General features: G+C 33.6%; 1 long non-coding RNA gene across 1 annotated transcript in view; it reads left to right on the forward strand.

The window, feature by feature from the left end:
• The window catches only part of LOC141420906 (uncharacterized), a 64,482-nt gene that overhangs the window by 33,721 nt on the left and 14,514 nt on the right, over positions 1–16,247 (forward strand). The window contains exon 2 of the long non-coding RNA XR_012445627.1: positions 16,086–16,119. This is a non-coding gene — a long non-coding RNA (uncharacterized lncRNA). The remainder of the gene's footprint in view (positions 1–16,085; positions 16,120–16,247) is intronic.

Raw genomic sequence — 16,247 nt, forward strand, 5'->3', positions numbered from 1 at the left:
AGGTGATAAGTACAATGCAATTTCATTTTTATAAAAATAAGTGGGTTTATTCATATATACTTTGAGGGGTGAGAGATGTGAACTTGGTATTTCTGTAAAGGCATTGTGGTCAGGGATTCAAGAACGCAAGGATTCTGCCTTGCTGATCATGTGTCTTTGTCATGATGCTGCTAATCAAGTGAGTGACGCTGAAAGAAGAGAAGGCAATGGTATCGTTCACCAATAACTGGCTAAGAGTCTAATTTGCCTTGTTAGCTCTCTGTTAAAAGACAGGGGAGAACACAGTTAAATCTTGAGATCTTTTAGTGGGAACTTTTAAAGTGACTCTAGGATGGCTGGCTCTGTAGAGCCTGTCTTGACCTAAGTTATCTACTCAGTTAGAAGAATAGATGGGACACACACCCCGTTTTGTAGTCTTTGGTTTCCTTATCACAGGATCATAGAAGGAAATGAGCCAAAGGGGAGAACTTGGAGTCTTCAAGGCATAATAACTTGGTCCACTGGTTAACTATGGCCCAGCAGCTGTTCTGAACTCTGGTCAATCAAATGTCAACCTCTTCTTCAGAGATGCTTGAGTGGCTCCATGTGTGGGTTGGATGGAGATGAGCAGTGGGTTAGATGCATTTTAGCAGAACATGCATGTATAGAAGGAAGGCTAGAAATACACCAAAATGTTCTGGATGGCAGGATGATAGCTGATCATGATTTTTACCAAATTTTTGATCGTCTATATTTTCAGTAAGCATTGGTTTCTTGTGTAATTAAAGTCACACAGGTACAAATTCAACTTTAATATCATTTTAAACAAATATTCCTATCTTCCAGGTCTAGCCAGTTCATTATCTAGATAAGACTTAAATAAGTTCCTTTAAGCTTCGATCATAGCTTTCACTGAATGACCATAACACTGGCTACTCTGGCGTGCCTGAGATGTGAGCACACATATAACCTGACTGAAACTTCAGGAAGGCCATTGAAAGAAAGCAAACAGATAATAATGATGAATGAGGGCTTCTGAGTACCAATGCCTGAAAAAGATTTGCTTAAATCATTTGGTCTCCATGACTCTGTTAATTAGAAACTGTTATAATCCCTGTCTTGCAGAAAGCATTCTCAAGGGATTAAATAAATTGCTGAAGCTCACTCCACTCGTGATTGGCAGAGTAGGAATTCAAACCCCTGAGTCAAACCCTCTGTGGGAGTTATGTGGCTATAAGAGGTTAGCCAAGACTTCACTGATTTGACTAGAAGATTCACAAATTTTATTCCATAGTATTGGAAGAACTTGTCATATTGAGTTGTAATTTGAGATCTTTGAAGATAGGGCTGTGTCCTGTGGTTGTCTCCCCAGCAATTACCACATTGCCTGACTCATAGAAAGTGCTCAGTCAACATTGGGTGTGTATTTAATCACCTGGACATGGGGACACACCAATTCCACAAATTGCAAAGTTCTACTGAGTCATAAGTAAGAGTTGAGAATCTATCTAAGGAACAGACTACTTCTTTCAGTAATATGATTCCATTGACAAAATATCTACCACAGGAAGTGTTACCTGGAAACACAAGAAAGGCATGGTCCTGGGCTTGGTTGTATGCAGGATTTATTAGATGTATCTCTGCTTTATAAGACTTTATTGCCTAAGGAGCCAGATATGAAATTAGTATCATACATTATCTATAAAGGCAACAGCATTTTTCTGAGTTGAATATCATGCTTGGTATTTTATGGAATATAGAAAAACAACATTGCTAGAATGCTGTTTAAAAATTTATAATTATAAAAGAAATACTTTTATTGCTTTGCTTTTTTCTTTTTAATTGATTAAATTATAAAAAATAATTTTCTGATAACCTCAATAATGCTTATTCCTACAAACAATTTTACTAATTTATTTTCTTTTTATTAAGTGTATCACATATTTGGTCTTATTTAGTCTGCCTAATAACACTCTGAGATAGACGCTATTACTATTTATATTTTATAGATGTGACCCTGGAATTTGAGGAACAAAGAACAGAATTCAGTTTGTGTATTTCAGTTATTTTAACTGAGAAAATTGTGAAATAATATTTTAGAATTTTGTTCAAAAATAAGATAAATGCCCCCATTGACTTCCAAATCCTGCATAGGTACATGTTATTACCAAAAGCCTTGTTTAGTTTTGTTTTTTTTTTGAGCTAAATTGTGTGATGTTGTTGCTAAGAATAGAAGAATCAGAGGGAGGTTGGTCTTTCCTGAATAAAAAAAATAGAAGTTGGATATTTATTGAAAGAGACTTGACTTTCAGCTTTCAGAAATGTCTGCAATCATGCACTTCCTTATTCCTTTTCCCTGACCAGTCCACAAAGGGACAGAAGATTCTGTGAAAAGCGACTGGCTTCTGTACAGGATACAAAATTTATTATTTCCCACGGATTACCACCCATCACTAGACTAAGGACTTCAATTTCACAAATATGGCTCTCTCTTGTGCTTCTATATATTTCTAGGTCCTGGCATTACATATCTAAACAAGGCAAAATAGGATTTGTGTTATGACTGACAGTAGCAGAAAGTTAAAAGAAATACCCATGAAAACACAGCTTTTATTTCAAGTGATCACTGGAAATTCTGAGGCAGTAAGTGCATGCTGTCTTCTCCAGATTATCCTTTGAAAACCCTTGAAGATATATACACAATTTGCAACAGCACTGGAAATGAATGATAAGAGGGCACTGTAGGGTAGCATTTGCGGAATTTCTAGGAATTGAAAAACTGATTTGATTAGATTGAGGAACAGTTCCCTAGGCTATGCATGCTGATCCTTCTATGCCAGACGGTTGACTCATTTTCTCTGTCTTTCTCAAGCTCAGGAAGAAAAGGGGTGTACTAATCAAGTAGGTCACCTCAATATTGCATAGAAAGTTTTTTCTGAAGTAGTAAAACTCTTTACCACTGTCCCAGAATTTCACCTCTTCCTCTAACTCAAGCATATAAATCATCTCTTTCTCCATTGACTTTATACTGCAGCTTCCAATACAAAAAGACAAGGGAGAGGAAGATATGCATTACTTTCTTGAATCCTGAGATACGTATTTAATTGCCTAATACTCTCCAAGAGTAAAGGAGTAAAATAATTCAACAGAGTCACAAAGCATGAATGTTTGTTATACAACATAAACTGGATTAGATATGTACTTATTGTTTGGTTTCTAAGTTTATATTTGAGATAAGTTATCTCACATAGCCCCAAATATCCAATGAAGAGATGCTTAAGGACACACAATTTGCCATGTCTGTTTGCACCACCTGACCTGAACAGATGTCAACTCAGTCAAGGGTCAATATAAACAAACAAGCAAAGAAAAGCAAAATAATTGAAACTATGAAAAGTTGTATAGCACCAAGAAGTAGTGATTCTATCCTGAAGCCTCAAAAGGAAAGTACACTTCTAAAAATTATTTATGAAAAGAAATAAAAGGATATCTAGGTGGCATCTATTTAGCATTCTCAATAAAAGATATGAAGGCATGACCTTTATGACCCATAAGTAATCAATAATAAAGAGAAGATGGTCTGGAAGGTAGTTGTCATGAGGTAAAGAATGGAAACAATTTCAATACATAAGAACAAAGCCAAATCATCTGTAGGAAGCAGATTGACAATAGAAAATGTAATCATGGATAAGGAAGGAAAACTTTCAAATTTTCATAGGTTAAAGCAGAAAGGAAATGTAAAGATGTAGAAGAAATAACAGCAAAAATCAAGAACTAAAAAGTCAACCCATGGATTTTAAGTGTTCGTGAATATAAGATCAAGATATAAATATCAGAAGCATTAATTTATATTTAAAGAGACATAGGATTTCCAACTATCTATAAATATAGGATCTCTGTGTCCCTTATAGTAAATTTAATAAATTAAGCATCTTAGAAAATAGACAAATTCCTTAAGACACATTTTTCAAAAATGGATACAATAATCACTACAAAATCTAAGCACACAGATATGTTAAATAATTTTAATTTCTAATTATGAACCATTTCTAACCTTATATTATGTTGCTGGTGAATTCTACTTAATGTTTAATAAAGATATCAATATTGCACAAACTCTTAAAGAGAAAAGATAGAGTGAGTGCTTGCTTTCATTCTATGGTATTATTGGAGTCTGCTCCCCTTTCCTGTGTGGGGAACAGGAAATATTTCTCTCTGTTTTTTCTTTCCTTCCACCTTATCTATACTTTATTCTGTTATACTAAATAAATCCTTGCTAAAACTTAAAAAAATAAATAAAATGGGATTATTGCTCCAATAACTTGACAAGATACCAAATTACATAGCAGTATCCTATCTATACACAGATACAAATATCATTATGCTCGCTCTCTCTGACTCTCTCTATATGTATTTTTTTCATATGTATATTTATAATTTGTTACATTATGATAAGCTGTGACCAAATCAACTTCCTATCAGGAACATAAGGTTAGCTTGACATTTGAAAATCAATGTAATTTATCAGGTTAATGGAAAAAATAAAAATATACCATTATTTTAATAAAAACACTTAACAAAAATCTATACTGATTCAAAATAAAAATTCTCAGTTAACTAAGATAGACAGGAAATTCTTCAATTTTATAAATGGTATCTGTGAAAACCCCATAGTTCAACATTGTAATTAATACAATTTATTGACTGTTTTTCCTTTTAAAACAATTATCTTTTCTGTCTACTTTCATTTAACCTTGTGCCAAACTACCAGCCAGGGGGAAAAAAGTGAGACATAATTTAGTAACATACAACTTGGAAAGAAAGAAGTAACACTGTATTTGTTCACAAATTACATGATTAGATACATAGAAAATGCAAAGGGGAATCTATAAACAAGTTCTGGTAAGTGCCTTTAGCAAGGTAGTGGGGATTGTGTCAAAGTATAATATGCACATATAATATAAATGCTTATAATATGCAATTTCTTATATATAAAGGCTTACACATATAAGATATATAATGTATATATATTAGTTAGATATGCGAATAGAAACAAGTGAAACTTGAGCCTTGTTTCACTATACACAAAGTAATTGGAGCTACGTCATAGATCTCAAAGCTAAAGCTAAAAACTTCTAGACAAAAAACACACACAAAGTTTTCTTAGCGAGGACACAGAAACCACTAAACATAAAGAAGTTATATACTGGACTCCATAAAACTTGAACATTTCTTTTACAAAAGTCACCCTCAAGAAAAGAGAAAGAAAGCGAGGAATGTGAAAGGATACTTACAATATTTTAACCTTACAAATGATGAATAAGTAACTCCCACTAATCAATACGTAAAAATAACCTAGTAAAAATTTTCATAAGGTTTAAAAAGGCAATATGTAAGTAAAGACAGCTGAATGAGAAAAGTCCCAACATCCTTATCATCAGGAAAATGGAAACAAAATCACAATGACCTACTGTTACAATGTGAACACCAGACTTGCTAAACTAGAAAATATTGACAATACGAAGTGTTGGTAAGGATATGGAACATGTGTAACTCTTGTATGTTGCACACATTTAGGAATTATGAATTTATCTCAATAACAACTGTTAACATTAAAGAAACTGATCATAAAAATAAAAGTATCAGGAGTGAGGGAAACAGTGAAATTAAAATATATGTGAGCATCCTTGCCACACAGTGGGAAGAAAGTCAAAAGTGACTATTTTCTTGATCTTTTAAATTAGAATAATGAAATATTTCTGTATAAGTTAATAAAAGAGAGAAGAGGGAAAGCAAAAATTCTCAAAAGTCATAGAAATAGCATATAATTAGAAAAAGAATAAATAGCATGCCACCATATGCTCACAGGAATGCTGTGAGATTTTTTTAAAAAATGAGGAAACACAGTGACGTCTTTCAGACCTTTGGGAACTACTAGCTCAAGGTCATTCACAAATTCAACAGTAAACAGAGCTACATTCCTTCTGATGACGTATCATCTTTGCAAAGCTGGGTACTATGGCAAAAAAAAAAAATGTGACAAAATCATTGTGGAACAAAAAGTAGGAGAGATAGAATTCAAAGTAATCCCAGATTTCAAGTCTTGCTCAGTCCAACGGGTAGAGACAACCCTGTGGCAGTCATCATCATATTTAAGAATGAGGTAAAAATAGTTTGTCTTTAAATAAAGAGTAAATACATATATAAAAAAGAATGAGACTTTCTTGCATAATCTTGTGCAAATAAATTCAAAACAGAGAAATTAATCTTTTTCTAAGATAGTTTTTCTGTTTATTTTTCTAAAATAAATTATTTCTAAAATAAGTTTTTCTTAGTAAATTGATTGGTTAGGGGTGGAATGCAATATTTACTTATCCTAGAAGAACATGGGAAAGTGTTGAGTTTTCACACAAATATAAAAATTCCAGGACAGATAATTTTATAGGAAAGTTCTGAGAAATCATTTAAAATCAAGTAATTTCAATGTTCCATAAATTATACCATTAGCATAGGAATCTTCCAAATTTATTTATGAAACAGGTATTATATTAACTCCAAAGCTGTCAAAGATTGCACCAAAACCAACAAACCAATCTCTTTTGAATATTGATACAAATATCTTGATTTATATATTAGCAAATACAATCAAACAGCATATTAAAATATAATTACCATGACCAAGTGGGCTTTTCCCCCAGGAATACAAAGTTGACTTAATAATAAGAAATCCACTATGTAATTATCATATAAATGTAGCTCAGCGAGAACAAAAAATAATATGGCTGTTGCTATAGATATCAGAAAAGCCACTTAAGGAAAAAAGTATTAATTTCTACTTTCTTAACATGATAGTGTATATACTGAAACCCCAAAGCCCCATTGTGATGGGGGAAATAGTAGACTTTCCTTAAAGTCAAAATCATGATGATGTACCCATCTCTTTACTATTTTTAACATTATTTTGAGATTATTAGCTAATGCAAATACATAAGATAAAGTATTAGAAATATAAGAATAAAAAGGGCTGGGGATGCAGCTCAGTAGCTGCTTGCCTAACATGTATAAGACCCTGAGTTTGATCCCCAGTAACAAAATCAAAATAAATTTTACAAGAGGAAGGAAAAGCTTATCTCTGTATTTGCAAAAGATATGACTTGGCCAACCAAAAAAAAGTATGAAAATATTACAAACAACAGAAGAATATTAAAATAGTAGGGAACAAAATTAACAGAGAAAAACTCATGAGCTTCAAAAGTACAGTAGACTCATTGAGGAGAAATAATGGAAGAGAGGCACCAAAGAAGATAAAATACTAGGCATAAACATCACAAAATGGTAAAAATCTATTTGGGAGGACTCTGAATATTAACACTCTTGAAAACCCACAAAACTAGATTAAAACAAATTGAAATATATGCCATTTTCTTGGATAGACACAATGTTATAAAATATCAGCTTTTCCTAAATTTATTTGCAAATGTATTAATATTTCTAAGAATGATACTTTTAAGTTTTCAGCAAGGTAAACTGATTGTAAAATGCATCTGAAGAACATACAAGGATAGTTTAGAAAACAGAAAAGCAGAGCAATTTGTGGGCATGGACCAGGTGGATATTAACACCCGCATCAGTGAAACAGTGCAATTAGATGCATATAGACAAGCAGACAGACTAACGGAAATATTCATAAACACTGTAGACTTAATTACAGAAGGTAATTATACATATGTAAGGTGCCATTTCAAATGAATGGGAAGACAGACAATGTGATATGTGAGATACAAATGAATCACCACAAAGGGAAAAATAATGAGAGCTAGTCCTCAAATTATAACCATCACAAATTCCCCACAGACCAGGGATTTAAAGGTAAAACATGAACCATACAATATTAGAAGAAATTTTGGATTTCTCCATTAGCTAGATGCTACCGTTTCAATCTGTAATATCCCTGCAAAGTTCTGTTTGTTAGGGCTTGGTCCTCAGTATATAGTGCTGTTGGAGATGGTAGACCTTTTAGGAGGTGAGGCCTAGTGGGAGGTGTTTGTGCCATTGGGGATATCCCCTCCAAGAGGATCAGGTAACCTCTGTCTTTTCTCTGTATCATTTTCTGGTCACAAGGTGAGCATTTCTGTGCTTCTGCCATGAGGTGCTATGGGCCGCAGCAATGGGGTCAATCCATTGTAGACAGAACCGTCCAAAACCATGAGCCAAAATAAATTTGTTCTCCTTTTAAGTTGATTTACCTCAAGTATTTGTTGTAGTGACAGAAAGCTGGCATTCTAGAAGTAGGTAAAACATGTCTAAATAAGATTGAAAATTCAGATGCAATATGTGAACAAATTGATAAACTTGAAAACAAAAATAATTTAAAAAAACTTACATGGCAAAAAATAAACCATAAGCACAATTTAAAAAATCCTAATAAACTGGACAATACTTAAATATTTAAAAACCTAAGGGTTAATATCCATAATATATAAAGAACTTCTACAGATGGAGGTGAAAACAGCAAATAGTCATATTGAAAAATAAACTAGAAAAAAGAACAATTTTAGAGAAAGAAAGGCAGATAGTTCTTACTAAAAAGATGATCAACTTTGGTTATAACAAAAAAATAAAATTAAAGGTACTATCTGATACCATTTTTCAAATGGCAGATTGGAAAAAATCCCTGTTGGACAGTATGTATGAATTTATCTTGACCCAGAAATTCTGTAGTCAAATTCCATCTCAACCAACACTAGTGTAATATATAAAGATACATGATCAAAACTATTCTTTTTAGGCATTTTTTATAATATCTATAGTCTGGGAAGAGCTGAAATGTTTATCAATAGGCTATGAAACATTCATACAATAGAATAGTATATAGCCAAATAAAAGAAAAGAGGAATTTATTTACAACTCTAACATGATGTTTAAGTTCACATAGGTGAAAAAATGTTGAGAATTGTGTGAAATCTGATCTAAGAAAGATGACACATTAAATGTGGGTTAAAAAATTGAAAGGTAAACTAAAACTTTAATGAGAGGTTATGAGTGGGAAAGGGAGGTGTTGGGTGATAGAAGGGACATTTCTTTAATGAGAACAATTTTTCAATCTTATTTGAAACCATGTAAATATTTTCTACAATTACAAAGTGAAGTGAAATTTTAAAAGCAATTTTTAATAATCAAAAACAAAATGAAATAAGCAAACTTAATTTTTTTATTATTCATTTATTCACATGTGCATACATTGTTTGTGTCATTTCTCCCCCCTGCTTCCCTCCCCCACCCTCTCCGCCTTCCCCCCTCAGTTCCAGGCAGGTCCTGTTCTGCCTTTGTCACTAGTTTTGTTGAAGAAAAGAGACAAGCCTAATAAGGAAGACAAAGTGTTTTGCTAGTTGAGTTAAGGATAGCTATACAGAAATATTCCTAGCATTGCTTTCGTGTACACGTGTTATGACCCAAGTTGATTCATCTCTAACTGAGCTTTACACTGGTTACTGAACTTAATTTTGTATTGAGTTAAGGGCACACCAAACAGAAAGGATTTCATGTGTCCTCTAGAACCCAAGTAATTTGTACATTCTTAGTGAGATATACTTGATATACAAAGAGCTTGGGAAAGTCTTCAGGTGTTTTTAAATAATTATATTGATAGCATTGCTTGTGTGTGACTTGTGTGTTAAAGAAAATGGGCAATTAGTGCCATGATCTTGAAAAGACGTTAATATGTAATGTTAATGAAGTAAGTAAAAATCCTGTCATTCTATATTGAATTTTAATCGTGTCAACTTTATATCATGATTTATTTTATCTTAAAAAAAGTGTACTTATTAGATCTGTCTACTGGCAACAAATTTACCAGCACCTGAGTTGTGTTCTCCAAATGCCATTTCCCTTGAAAAGGAACTGAGATTCTGAGAAAAATTGCAGCTTCCAGGTCTGAGGAGTGAAATGTGTAAGATGAGTCTAGAGTTGTGTCATCTCAGAAATCAAGGAAACTATTAAAGATTAATACATCATATTATAGGACTAGGAAGTCAACCTGAGTAGGATCTCACTGATTACTAGTGAGAAAATTTTGAGCATCAATGGAACAATTATTAGTTGAAACACATCAAATATCATTTAAACCCAACGTTTGTATTGTTACCAAAATTAAAAAGAAAAACAAAACTCACTGAGTTTTTAGAAGATACTAGTAAATCAACTCTTTATTTGGAAAAATTGATGAATGAGGGGAAAAATAAGATCTGGCTTTTCTGGGTACACTGTACTGCAAGATAACCAAGCCATTGTCACAAAGGAGAGAAGCAGAATAATAAATAGAAAAGAAATGATAAAATGAGAATACCTGTTACCATTTTGTAGCTCCTTTGTGTCCTCATGTGCTGAAGAGGAAGTTAACTATTCTAAAATTACTCAGTTCCCCTCCCCCAGGGGTCTATTCTAATTTTAGGAGTCAAGGTGAGTTGTGGAAATGTTAGTCACTTTGCAACAGAAAGCCTGCTGTCTTGGCCCAGACACAGGACACAGGAATCCTGTATTTCCAGGAATCCTGTATTTCCGGAAATCCCTGACAGAAGGGTAGACCAGATGTTTGATCTAATCTGGGCCAATAAATTCATTCCAATGGGGATTACAACACAGATTTTCTAATTCATGTCTGATGAATACTCACACTGCCATGTCAAGTGGCACCAGTGAAGACTAATGTAGAAGTCTAGTGTATATCCATTTTAATAGATTTTATTTTGTAGAATCATGAGCATGATTCATGAGCTATTTCATTCACTTAAATCTTTAATTAGCATTTTAATTAATATTTTAATCAACAAGTCATAATTATACACATATTTATGGGGCATGGTATGATGTTTTGATATATGTAAACAACATTGATTGATTAAATTAAGCCAATTAATACAGCCCCACTTCAATTACTTATCACTTTCTGTAGTGAGACATGAAATTTAGTCTCTTAGTTATTTTCAAATAAGCATTATTAAATAATTAAATTATCAAATAATACATTATTATTGATACCATCAACTTGCTGGGAAATATAGCTAAACATTTATTCTTTCTACTGGAAACTTTATACTCTTTGATTCTTTTCCCTGTACCTAGCTTCCTGCTCACCTTGCATATGATAACCATAATTCTATTCTCTATTTTTTTGGATTCCACATACAAGGGAGATCATGTATTTTTTTGTCATTCTGTACCTGGCTTATTTTACTTAACCTGATGTCTTCTAGATTCATCCATGATGTTGCAAATATCAGAAATTCTTTTACTTTTTAAAGCTGAGTAGCTTTCCCTTGTGTATGGAAGGCAGCTATGCTGACCACTATACTACCAATGCCTTCATTCCCTTGTGTGTGTACAACATTTTCTTTATTCATACATCTGTTGTTGGATACAAGTTGATTCCATATCTTGGCCATTCTGAATGGTGCTTCAGTGATCACAGGAGTGCAGATATGCCTTTGACATGTTGACTTCACTTACTTTGGACATATAAGCAGTAGTGGAATTGCTGGATCATGTAATAGTTCTAGTTTTCATTTTTTAAAATCCTCTTTTCCACAGTGGCTATACTAATTTACATTTATGTTAACAGTGTCCAGAGTTCCCTTTCTCCACATCCTTTTCAACACTTCTTTTTCATATTGTTTGACAAAAGCCATTCTGACAGGTGGGCAGTGATTTAAATTTGTATTTCCTTAATGATTAGTGATACTGAGTATTTGTTCATGTACTTGGTGGCAGTGTGTATGTCTTTCTTTTTGAAAAATGTCTATTCGGATCCTTTGACCATTTTAAATTTTTTTAAAGTATTGACTTGTTTGAGTTTCTTATATATTTTAAATATTAACCTATTATCAGAAGTATATGCTTCAAATATTTTCTTATAGTCTGTGGGTTGTCTTTTTACTTAGTTAATTATTTCTTTTGCTGGAAAGAAGCATTTTAATTTGAAAAAATTCCCATTTGTCTATTTTTGCTTTTGCTGCTATGATTGTGTGGTTATATTCCCCACAAATCACTGTCTAGACCAATGTTATGCAGCATTTCTTCTATGTTTTCTGCTAGTAGTTTTACATTTTCAGATCTTACATTTAAGTCTTTAATCCATTTTGAGTTAGTGTTTATATGGTGTGAGATAAGGATCCAGTTTCATTCTGCAGGTGGATAACCAGTTTCCCTAACACTATTTATGAAAGGAACTGTCCTTTCCTCATTGTGTATTTTTGGAATCTTTGTCAAAAATTACAAGTACATGAGTTCATGTCCGGGTTTTCTATCGTGCTCATTGGTTGGTGTGTCTGTTTTATACCAGGACCTTGCTGCTTTGATTACAATTGCTTTGCACTATATTTTGAAATTAGAGAGTATGATGCCTCCACATTTGCTGTCTTTGCTCAAGATTATTTTGGCTAGTCAAGTACTTTTGTGAATCCATGTCAATGTGAGGCAATTTTTTACTTCTATGAAAAATGCCAGTGGAATTCTGATAGAGATGGTATTGAATTGGTATGTCTTGGGGCAGTGTGGACATTTAACAATATTTTGTCTTTCAATACATGAACATGGGATATATTTCCATATTATTTGTGTTTTTTCAATTTCATTCTTTTTAAAAAAATTATTCATTTATTCACATGTGCATGCATTGTTTGGGTCATTTCTCCCCCCCTGCCCCTCTCTACCATCTGCTCCCCACCTCCCCTACCTCATTTCCAGGCAGAACCTGTTCTACCCTTATCTCTAATTTTGTTGAAGAGAAGATATAAGCATAATAAGAAAGACAAAGAGGTTTTTGTAGTTAAGGATAGCTATACAGAGAGATTTCTAACACTGCTTTCATGTATAAATATGTTACAACCCAAGTTGATTCATCTCTAACTGATCTTTACACTGGTTCCTGATCCCCTTCTCATGATCACCTCTGTTGCTTTCAGGTTTCTGTATTAGTTCCTCTGGAGTGGGGACATCAAACACTTTTGTGTTTTGGGTTTTCTACCTATTCCTATATCTCCCGTATGCGCTCTCCACTTGTCATGTGATCCAAGTCCAACCACATTGCTGCATTTGCCCTAGATCTAAAGTACACATATGAGGGAGAACATACAATTTTTGGTCTTCTGAGCCTGGCTAACCTTGCTCAGAACTATGTTCTCCAGTTCCATCCATTTACCTGCAAATGATAAGATTTTATTCTTCTTCATGGCCAAGTAAAATTCCATTGTGTACAAGTACCACATTTTCTTGAACCATTCATCAATAGTGGGGCATCTTGGCTGTTTCTATAACTTGGCTATTGTGAATAGTGCTGCAGTAAACATGGGTGTGCAGGTGCCTCTGGAGTAACCTGTGTTGCATTCCTTTGTGTATATGCCTAGGAGTGGGATTGCTGGATCAATATGGCAGGTTTATGTTTATATTTTTAAGAAGCCTCCAAATTTTTTTCCAGAGTGGTTGCACCAGCTTGCATTCCCACCAGCAGTGGATTAAGCGTTCCTTTTTCCCCACATCCTCGCCAACACCTGTTGGTGGTGGTGTTTTTGGTAATGGCCATTCTAACAGGGGTGAGGTGGAATCTTAGTGTAGTTTTGATTTGCATTTCCTTTATGGCTAGAGATGGTGAACATTTTTTCATGTGTTTTTTGGCCATTTGAATTTCTTCTTTTCAAAAAGTTCTGTCTACTTCAGTTGCCCATATCTTATTTGGTTCATTGATATGGAGAGTTTAGTTTCTTAAATTCCCTGTATATTCTGGTTATCAGTCCCTTGTTTGGTGTATAGCTGGCAAACATTTTCTCCCACTCTGTAGGTGGTCTCCTCAGTTTAGAGACCATTTCTTTTGTTGTGCAGAAGCTTTTTAATTTTATGAAGTCCCATTTGTCCATCCTTTCTCTTAGTTGCGGGGCTGCTGGGGTTCTATTGAGGAAGTCTTTGCCTATACCTATTAGTTCCAGAGTGTTTCCTGCTCCTTCTTGTAATTACTTCAGAGTTTCAGGTCTCATATTTAGGTGCTTGATCTATTTTGGGTTGATACTAGTACAGGGTGATAGACATGGATCTAGTTTCAGTTTCTTGCAGATGGGTAACCACTTTTCCCAGAAACATTTGTTGAAGAGGCTGTCTTTTCACCATAGTATATTTTTGGCACCTTTGTCAAAAACGAGGTGGGTATAGTTGTGTGGATTCATATCTGGGTCCTTTATTCTGTTCCACTGGTCTTCATGTCTGTTTTTGTGTTAGTACCATGCTGTTTTTATTGCTATTGCTTTGTAATATAGTTTGATGTCAGGCATTGTGATATCTCCTGCATTGTTCTTTTTGCTGAGTATTGCCTTGGCTATTCGTGGTCTCTTGTGTTTCCAAATGAACTTTAGGGTAGATTTTTCAATCTCTGTGATGAAAGTCATTGGGATTTTGATGGGAATTGCATTAAACATGTAGATTGCTTTGGTAGTATAGCCATTTTTTACTATGTTGATTCTACCAATCCAGGAGCACAGGAGATCTTTCCATCTTCTGTAGTCTTCCTCAATACTTTCTTCATGAGTTTGTAATTCTCCTTGTAGAGGTCATTTGCCTCCTTTGTTAAGTTTATTCCTAGGTATTTGATTTTTTTTTTTGAGGCTATTGTAAATGGAATTGTTTCCATATATTCCTTCTCAGTTTGTTCGTTGTTAGTGTATAGAAAAGCTAATGATTTTTAAGTTGATTTTGTATCTTGCCACCTTGCTATAGCTGTTTATGGTGTCTAAGAGTTTTTGGGTAGAGTTTTTTGGGTCTTTAAGGTATAGGATCATATCATCTGCAAATAAGGATATTTTGACAGTTTCTTTAGCTGTTTGTATTCCTTTTATTTCTTTTTCTTGCCTAATTTCTCTGGCTAGAAATTCCATTACTATGTTTAATAGGAGTGGAGATAGTGGGCATCCTTGTCTTGTTCCTAACATTAGGGAGAATGGTTTCAGTTTTTCACTGTTAAGTATGATGCTGGCTATAGGTTTGTCATATGTAGCCTTTACAATGTTGAGGTACATTCTTTCTATTCTTAATTTTCTTAGAGCTTTTATCATGAAGTGGTGTTGGCTCTTGTTGAAGACTTTTTCTGCATCTATTTAGATGATCAAGTGGTTTTTGTCTTTGCTTCTATTGATGTGCTGTATTACATTTATAGATTTGCATATGTTGAACCACCCCTGTATCCCTGGGATGAAGCCAACTTGGTCATGGTGTATGATCTTTCTGATGTGTTGTTGGATTCGGTTTCCCATTGTTTTATTAAGGATTTTTGCATCAATATTCATTAAGGAAATTGGCCTGTAGTTCTCCTTTTTGGAGGCCTCAATTGTGTTGAAGTACATTCTGTCCATATCTAATCTGTTAAGTATTTTTTTAATCAAGAAAGGGTGATGAATTTTGTAAGGCTTTCTCTGTACCTATTGAAATGTCCAAATGATTTTATCCACATTTTGTTAATATGGCATGTGTCATTTAGTCGTCTGCATTGGTTGAACCATTCATGTTTCCCATGGATCCTGTTTTCTTATGGGCAGATTATCTGCACAAGTTTTGAATTCATATTCTAAATATTGGAGACTTGTTTTCTTTTTCCTGTTTATTAATTTATTCAGTAATTTAATTATGTCAGTATGGAGTCTTGGATATTTATTTTTTACTTTGGCTATAATCCAGAACTACTTTGTCTATCTATCTATCTATCTATCTATCTATCTATCTATCTATCTATCTATCATCTATCTATCCATCTATCATCTATCAATTTATCTACTATCTATCTATCATTTATTTGCTATTTATTGCTCAAGCTGTTCTACCTTTAGCCATTGAGAGGTCTTTTACCTGGCTCCTCTACACCTCTGACATACTACCAGCAATGTGTATGCATGTTCTATGTTCTATCACTGAAAATACTTCTGACTCATTTTGTGTATTTCCTATTCTAGGACCAGAATCATTCATTTTCCAAGAAGACTTCATTTCTTTTATTGGAGAATGGTATTATAAATCAAGATCTGAGCAGTAGTTGAGCTCATAGTAACTAGTGTGTTTTGATTTTTTTCTTTTAGACTCTTACAGATGATACAGCAAAGAAATATATAAGTAAGTATACTAATGTGTATTTATACATGTCTATAATATTTTTATATGTGAATGTTTGTTATCTATAGTAAACATAAACTTATACTAATGCTTCCATTCTAGTCTAATCTCACTACCATATTAATCAC

This window comes from Castor canadensis, chromosome 2 (assembly GCF_047511655.1).
Source record: "Castor canadensis chromosome 2, mCasCan1.hap1v2, whole genome shotgun sequence".
Lineage (NCBI taxonomy): Eukaryota > Metazoa > Chordata > Mammalia > Rodentia > Castoridae > Castor > Castor canadensis.